The 9214-nt window shown below is 41.2% G+C and overlaps 1 protein-coding gene across 5 annotated transcripts in view; it reads right to left on the reverse strand.

Annotated features, from left to right (window-relative positions):
* Positions 1-8707, reverse strand: part of AMACR (alpha-methylacyl-CoA racemase) — an 809944-nt gene extending 801237 nt beyond the window's left edge. For 3 of the 5 annotated variants that reach the window (XM_069627093.1, XM_069627097.1, XM_069627096.1), the window contains exon 1: positions 8574-8687. The gene's annotated coding sequence lies outside the window, so the exon portion shown is untranslated. Of the gene's footprint in view, positions 1-8573 lie in introns of all 5 variants that reach the window. The other 2 variants (XM_069627095.1, XM_069627094.1) reach the window with 2 other exon arrangements.
* Between the last annotated feature and the right edge of the window lie 507 nt (positions 8708-9214).

The following is a 9214-nucleotide window of genomic DNA, read 5'->3' on the forward strand; positions in this document are numbered from 1 at the left end:
ATGGCAAAGTCCCCTCTAAAGTGCTTAGGGCAATTTGAAGGAACATACACATACAAATCACAAGAAAAGAAGTTCCTCATACATGTGCTTGCCACCGGGAGTGAGAGTGGGTGTATAATCAGCTTCAAAACAGCCATAGACATGGGCCTTATACACGTATTATACAAATTAATGGTACACAAATACATCGACCCAGTGGACATGATCATGGAACTGCACCAGACCTTGTTCAAAGGAATAGGGAAACTACGCAACAAACAAATCAAGTTACACATAGATGAAGACATCCTGCCGGTAGCACAACATTACAGAGGCATACCCGTTAACATACAACGGAAGGTCGAAGAGGAATTGTGCAAACTACTCGAACAGGACATACCAGAACCAGCCACGCGTCCCACAACATGGGTGTCACCCATCATCCCCGTCCCGAAGAAGGGCTCGGACGCCATCCGCCTGTGTGTAGATATGAGAAGACCCAACCAGGCCATCAAAAGAGTGAGACACATGGCACTGCGTATCACAGACATGATATACCTTATCGAACGGGAAAACAGATTATACCCTCTAGATCGTGTGTGTGTGTGATATATATATATATAGGCCTAGGCCAAGTCGCTCTGCGAGGAAATCCGCGTTGCAAGGTCCTGACCTTAGATCTGTGTAGGCCGCCATTTTAGATTCTCCCTGTGTTCTAAGATGGTGGACAGTGTCGTTTTGAATGTAACATGGCCGTCTTGACCTCTGTGTGCAAGTTAATGTCTAAACTGCCTGCAGGCCGAATGTTAGGGTCATGTCCTGAGACCTTGTCCTTCGTTGACCTGTGTATAAAGGATTACCTGTACCAACAATATTAATCCATGAACATATATCGTGCACAATACTATTTGACCATCTTATGTGAACACTTGTTTTACTATATTGTACAAAGGTATGTGCAGAGGCTCAACGCAAAATCCAAAGAGACATTGTTGCTATTGTAACTTGTTTGCGAATATATTAAGGATAACCCCTAAATGTATAGCTGCATAAATTAGGGAACGAACTCGGCACAAACCCTAGATCCTAGATTCATTAACCAGCAAATGGGTTCGACATCATGTTTTGGAGTGTATAAAAGGTGCGACTATTTTGATGTACAGTCCCGCTCACTTCCCACACCGAACGGGCTGGTATTCGCTGTGGTGAACTGAGGGCCTGATAGCTATCCGATACTCTGTTTCTTTGAAAACTGTTCAGTTACTTTGAATTAAGATCTGTGTATCTTTATAACCTGCATTTGGTGTAGTTCCTTTTGAAGGTACTCAGCCTCGATATCTTCTTTTGCTTTCACAACCTGCTAAAGGGCGCTAAGGTCTTCTCTAAAATGGACCTGCAAAAAGGATATCACCAGCCAGTGCGGAGCAAAGAGAGCGGGCACATAACATTCATCACACACCTCGGACTCTATAGGTAAAAGAGGTTACGCTTCGGAGGGGGGGGGGGCCCTCCGTTGCCGAGGTTTTTCAAGCAGAAATTTACAACATGATCAAACACATCCCCAACTGTATTAACTACAGTGATGACATTTTGGTGTTTGGCACGGACGTAGGGAAGCATGATGAGGCACTATCCAGAGTGTGCATGGCCTTAGAAGAGGCCAACCTCACTCTCAATCAAGAAGAATGTGAATTTAGAAAAAAGCACGTTTAAATCCTTCAGACACATATTCTTGGAGAAAGGCACGACCCCAGACCCAGACAAGGTCATTGCAGTCAACGAAACGCCACCATCGACAAACGTATCCGAATTAAGATCCTTCCTGGGTCTTGCCAACTATTGTACAGGACTTCACCACAGTCAGTGAACCACTTCGAGCACTAACCAAACAGAATGTCACCTTCAATTAGTCTGAAGAACGCCAGCAAGCCTTCAGCGCTATTCGTGACAAGGTAGCACATGCCGAGAACATGGCATACTTCGACGCCAACCGTGAGTCGGAACTAACAGAAGATGCAAGCCCAGTCGGGCGAGGGGTGATCTTGGCCCAAAACGACCTTGAGGATTCATGACACACTCACATAGTTGCATATGCCAGTCGCAGTCTCTCAACGACAGAACAAGCTTACTTACATCTTTTTCTTTACAGGAAGTCCTTCAAAGTTGTAAAAAACCATCAGGCCCTACTCTTCCTATATGGAATCGCCCATGCCAAAATGCCACCCTGCATTGCCCGATGGGGACTCAAGACTACACTTTTGAGATCGTTCACAAACTAAAGAAAGAAGAAAACCCGGCAGACTTTTTGTCCCGTTATCCGAGGATCGAAAGTGTGCCTGAACCGACTGTGGCAGTACCTCATTCAACAAACAGTCCCCAAAGGAATAGACCCGGTTTCCCTTGCTCAAGAGGTGGAGGCGAACATAGCCTGCAACATTTAGAAAATGTGTTGATATGACATATGAAGTTTTACTCCAATGCGCCAACCTTTAGAGTTAAATTTGTTGCAGTGAGTCTTCAAATTGTAGTTCCAATTAGCATTTTTTAGAAAAGGAAAACAATCTTCTATGCATTAGTTCTGTTCTATAGTTACCCCTGCATTAACAACAGCATTAAGTAAAGGACTAACATTTTGCCCGACATATAGAGGAGACTATTTTCAGACCCAACTAGATCTCTACAAATTTTGTAGAAAATTAAAACTAAAAAAATTCTTTGAGGAAACCAAGAACAATAAAGAAAGACAACCAACACGGATTCCATCTATACTTACAGAAAACATGGTTGAGGATACAGTAGATTTACTGAACATTGAGGAAGACCAAATTTATACAACGGAAATATTCTTGAAGGAACAAGGAATATTAACCTGTCTATCTGAAGAGACCAGTATCAAGCCTAAATCAACATTTACACCGATATTCTCATCAGAAAATGCAATAGAAATCTTTCAAAAAACTGAGCGACAAAAATTAGGAAAAACTATTTGAGTGGAAACCAAACCAGAACTAAAAGCAATTTGACTCAGGAAGAAAAATTTGCCATCAGAAAACTATCAGAGGATACCACAATAATAACTAAGGCGGAAAAATTGTTTTAATGAACAGAAAAGATTGCATAAATGAAGGTTTGAAACACTTAAATATGGTTGGCTGTTATGAAACACTGGTAAATAATCCGTTACCAGATCTGGAATCAGAATGGAATAACAAAATCAAAAATTGGTATGAACCGAGTCTGCTTAGCGAAAAGGAATACTATGGTCTACTCACCAAAAACTCTATTCAAGCAACTATGTATTTTTTACCTAAAGTACATAAAACATACAGCAATTTTCCATCATTACGACCAATTATAAATGGAATCGGATCTATTACAGAAAATACTTCTCAATACATTGATACACATCTTCAACCATTAACAACCAATTTAGCCTCTTTTGTGAAGGATTGTAAACACATTATTCAACAAGTAAATCAGATCCCCTGGGAAGAAAACTACCTATTTGTCCCCCTGGATGTAGTTCAACTCTATACTAGCATCAAACACAACAGAGGTATGGAAAGCACATAATTTTTTCTAAAAACTAGATCCATCTCTTACCAACAACAAAATCAAATGATTGTAGAAATGCTCCACTTCTGTCTCCATAATAACAGCTTTACCTTTAATAATGCCATATATAAACAATGTCAAAGTACAGCGATGGGTTCGAAATGTGACCTCTCGTATGCAAACCTTTTTATGGGATTATTTGAACTCCAACATGCATGGAAACAGCCACTCTCCAATAACAAAGTGAAATTCTGGGGATGCTTTATAGACGATATTCTGCTCATTTGGGAAGGCAACACTGTGCAGTTGGACATCTATGTAACACATCTTAATGATAACAACTACAATCTTTCCTTCACAAAATCAGATAGCCCGACAAAGATAGAATTCTTGGATTTGGAACTCTTTGTAGAAAATTCATAGATTCAAACTAAATTGTTCACAAAACCTTCAGTAGGAAATGGTCTCCTTTATGCGACATCATACCATCCGAGACATACAGTTAAAAACATACCATATGGGGAGATTCTTTGAATCAAACGGGACTGTAGCACAACTTCTACATTTCAAGAAAATCTAAAGACAACTTTTTCAAAATTCAGACAGGTTATGGCAGTAACAATATTTAAAACCGTCATAAAAAAGGCAGAAAACATCTCCAGAGAATCTTTACTCATTGACAAACCAAAAAATGCAAACACCAGACGCAAGAACCAATTTATCACAACGTATAGCACAGAATCAAAGAAAATTAAAAAAGATATCAGAAAATTGGAACATCCTTCTTACAGACCCAAGTTTAAGAACACATTTGGATGAAATGGCAAGTATTTGTTTTCAGAAAGCCCCCACCATTAGAAACCTTATTAGTCCGAGTTTTCTTAAACCATTACCGGATACAAGAAAAATATTTTTTCAAACACAAAGCGCACTCATAAATGCAGACACTGTAAATTATGCCCTTTGTTACGCACTGGAAAAACGAGATTTTATTACCAAATGGCAAAACCAAACAAATCAAGCAACTTATTAATAGCAACTCAACATTTGTAACTTATGGACTGGAATGTGTCTGCAAAAAACTGTACATTGGCAGTACAATAAGAAAACTAAAAAGGTAAGAATTTTTGAACATCTCAGAGCTATCCAAAATAAAGACCTAACATCTCCTATATCAGTCGGCATAATGGAAAATCACCCAACGTTGGAGATATCTAGCTTAAAGATATTTGGCTTGGAAAAAAATCTCTTTACCACCCAGAGGAGGAAACAAGAAAGAAATCTTGAGAAAGCAGGAAAGCAAATGGATATGTATCATGGACACACGTACAACTGGTTTGAATTGCGACACAGAAATGCATAATTGGCTATGATTTATATGTTAATTATGTACATGTATGACTAAATCAAGCTGTATGTGATATGTTAATGTTTAAACAATGATATCAAAACTTAATTGATCACCAATAGAACATAATGCATCAATTGTGGTCAAGATCCTCTTAATCTGTATTTTAGCAATTAGAAATAATGAATATATATATATATATATATATATATATATGTAAAAAAATCTTTTCTTTTTTGCAGACTGATAACACCATTATAGAAATAGACCTAATACATTTGTCACGCTCAAAAATAAGAACATTTGGTATTTAATTATGAAGACCATCATAAGTAAAAATTTTGAAATAATATATAACTGAATTAGTAAAACCATAGAAAAGATCACTTCACATCGATAATACAAACAAAATGGCCGCCGTAACCTGCGGAACGCGATGACGTCGTCACGCGGCGCGTAACAACGTGGCGCGCAGCGCGATGACGTCACTGCGCCTCACGCGAGGCATATAAACAGCATTTGAAAGCAGGGATGCCGCGAAAGCATCGAGCAGCACTCTGCACAGCACCAGGACCAGGTAGGACGTTTATTTGAAGACAAAAACAAACAAACTCAAGGTGAGATTATCTAGATTTTCACTAGCAACCATCTTAGTGTTGGAAAGTTAACGTATTTCCAAGCCACCTTTAAACTAAATATTAGAAATCTGGAAAGACCTACAGAACTCATTTAGAATCACCAGCAGAGAGCTGACATCACAAATTACTAAAAAATGCAGTTATTGCATTTTCTTAATGAACAGTTAAAATAAACTTGAACAAAGTGAAAGCACCATATAAAGTGTTTATGTAGGAACCTAATTGGGTGGGTCAAGTAAAAATACAATATTCTATATTACCAAATGGTTTTTTCTTAAATAACAATATGTGACAATGGTTTTTTATTCTTTTCTCTCTTCTCCCCTTTTTTTCACAATAATGTTAAATTGCCTAGGATTTGCTCTCCTGATGAACCATTGTAATTAACAATGGGGAAACATGTGTCGAGTGGGAACAAAGAGTGGGAACAAGAATAATCAAGTGTGAAAACTGGTATTTTCTTTTGAGAATCTTTTGTTTACTGAATTTTTAAGTGTGAAGTAAACACTTGGAATAAATGGAATTATACATGTGATGGTAACATGTGGAACTCAAAATAAAAAGCACTATAGAACAGAACTAATGCATTGAAGATTTTTTTTCCTTTTCTAAAAATTGCTCATTGGAACTACAATTTGAAGACTCACCGCAACAAATTTAACTCTAAAGGTTGGCGCATTGGAGTAAAACTTTATATCTCATATTAACACATTTACTAATTGTTTCTGTGTAGCAGCCACACAAGGATTTGAGTATTACTCATGCAGACAACATTCATATAAATAAAAAAAAAGAAATAATTTTAGAGAAAGCTGTCGCCAGGGACAAGCTTTTTTGGTTGCAAACTTCTTTTCAGATAGCCTGCAACATAATCAGCAAAGGAATCAGGTTGGGGCAGTGGAGGCGAGCCAAGGAAAGGGGACGGTGCGAATCAGACGACATCAGAAGGGAGGTGGACAGGCTCAAACAAGTGAGGGAAGAGTTATCCCTCTCCGAGGACAACATATTATTTAAAAGGACACAAGATGGTGATCCCAACCTCCCTCAAGAGGAAAGTCGTAGAGCTCAGCCATGAAGGGCACTGGGGTATCGTCTCAACAAAGCGTATGTAAAGACAAAAGGTGTGGTTCCCCCAATTGGACTCGCTGGTCGAGGAAATCTTGAAAGAGTGTACGATTTGCAGTCTCATCACCCCGAATAGACACCCAGAACCGCTATATATGTCTGGGCTACCAGAAGTGGTATGGGAAGCAGTAGCTGCCGACTTCTTTGGGCCCATAGAAGGAGGAAAATATGTCCTCGCCGTAAAGGACGAGTTCTTCCGTTACCTCGAAGCACAGCTTCACCGCCTATGGCATACCCAGAAGAGTGAAGACAATGGTCCACCGTTCACAGGCCAAAAGAGGCAAATCTCAAAAGAGCGCTACAAGTGGCCCGACTCACAGCACAGCCTTACAAAGAGGTACTTCGCCTACTGCTAAGAGACTACAGGAGCACCCCACATAGCTCCACTGGGAAAAGCCAAGCAGAAGTAAAGTTTGGGAGAAATGTTCGCACCAGACTGCCCCAACACAGACCCCCCAGACACTACTCCGCCTGCAGACGAAGAATTGAGAGATCAAGACCGAACAGCCAAACAACGGGTGAAAAAGTATGCAGATGTACGAAGGAAGGGTTGGGAAGCGACGCTCAAGGTAGGAGAAGTGGTGACCATAAAGCAACCACAGACCAGCAAACAAGCAGCAATCTTAAAGGATGAACTTTTGGTCATCATTGCAAAAAAAGGTCCAATGACAATGGGCCAGGGTGACAACAGGCCCACCACACGGAACTCTTCACACTTTAAGAAATTTCCACTAACAAGCCCAAGGCCACTGCAAAGCAGAAAAGACGTGGTTGATGAGTATTCCACTGATGATTCATACCAAAGAGACAGAGAAGACTCTGATGCTGCGGACCTGCGTGACCCTGAGGAAATGTGCACGGTGGAACCAGAGAGCTTCAGACCCCAGAGAGCTCGAAAACAGGCCTCGATGACTCATCGAAGCGATGGGGTGAGCAGCATTACCCCATCTTCACACCTAAGCCCCATTGGTGGAACTGTTTAATTTGGGGGGGGTGTCATGGGACAGGGGAGTTAACCGTTGTATGTTGAGCAATAAAGGAGGTGTTAAGGATACCTCATCTCCGTCCAGTTATTGTGCAGCGAACACGCACCTCCTGGGGCATGGCGGTCCCTCCCCAGGACAAGGTTTGACATGCACACATTGTGCGGCCCTGAAATTTACAATGGCATGCATAAAAAAAGCAGTCACCAGTTCCCTCAATCTAACATGGGAAGCCGTATATTATACCATACATATGATATTCTGCTTCCCATGACAGAGTGAAGGCCCTGAAGCCACGCCCACCTGGAAGCTCCGAGGGCGGGCTACTGGGTCAGAGCGTGGCTCCGAAGATTGCCGAACACTGCCTCCCTCATGCTGCCATGGAGATGTGGGATATCATACCATACCGGCCCTAACACTGTTAATATCGAAAAGGGAGTGAATACGTGTTCAGCTGTTCCAAACTTTGGAACTACCACAAAGTCTAGGTTAAGTGAGCATCTATTTACTCCTGGCCAGCCCGCTTAAAGATGTAACCTGTAAACTTTGCAAGGGCTACCGCATTCATTGTAACATTTAACAAAAAACTCCAATGTAAAATTCCATCCAAAAAGTATGTGTGCTTAAACTAAAAAACAAAAAAAAATAATAATTAAAAAACGCTCTGCAAATGCAAATATAAACATACAAGAGGGGCCCCGTGCAGTACGGGGCCCCGTGCAGTACAGCATCCCGAGCTGCGTAGATATGCAATATTTTCAGACGCCGGGTGTCCTCTTCCTTACGCAGCCAGTAAACCAGCACTGGCAGTGTGTCACCCGCATAAAACAGCAACATCCAGAACGTCACGGTATCTTCCTGCTCGTTTACAACACCTTTCTATAAATGCACACAACACTGTCTTGCGTACCCGCTTGCGTACAATACAACTTGGTCACACAGTACCTGCACGACAAGTCTCCAAACTGCTGCTTATATTAAGACCCCCTTCCCTCGATGGGCAGGGCACACAACCGCTTCACACAGTAAACGCACAGTCCGAGCGCGGCACGTGATACGTGCCCTCTGAATCTTAAAGAGACAGGCACTGCTTCCTGTGTCCGACAAATAGTCAATGAAGAACGTTAAACTTTGTGCCCAGATCAGATAAACTCGCTTCAATAGAATAGCACTTCCTGTTCCACACTTTTATTTAACAAACGAATACAGTTTGTAATCTCGATTGGTACCTTTTAAAGAAATGGTTCTTCGGTGCATGATATCATAGCTCTCAACCATTTGTATCACAAAGGCGGGTGAAAACACCCGATGTTGTGTTTGGCGGGTGAGAGCCCATTGAAATTAATGGGCGTGCATGAGGCTTGGCGGGTGAGTCAGCTCTTTACAAGGCGGGTGACACCCGCCAAAAGCGTGTGAGTTGGGAGCTATATCTTAAGGGAAAAGACAGAATATTTTAAGTGTTGCATGTGTATAGAGGCGAGTTTACTGGTGATGGGTGGATGGGGGTGTTTGTATTGGTATTTGGATCATGATGATGGAAGTGTTCTACAAAGGGATTGATACTGCCCCTGAAACCTCATGCTGCT

The sequence above is a fragment of the Ambystoma mexicanum genome, chromosome 6p, assembly GCF_040938575.1.
Source record: "Ambystoma mexicanum isolate Mex_15411 chromosome 6p, UKY_AmexF1_1, whole genome shotgun sequence".
Classification (NCBI taxonomy): domain Eukaryota; kingdom Metazoa; phylum Chordata; class Amphibia; order Caudata; family Ambystomatidae; genus Ambystoma; species Ambystoma mexicanum.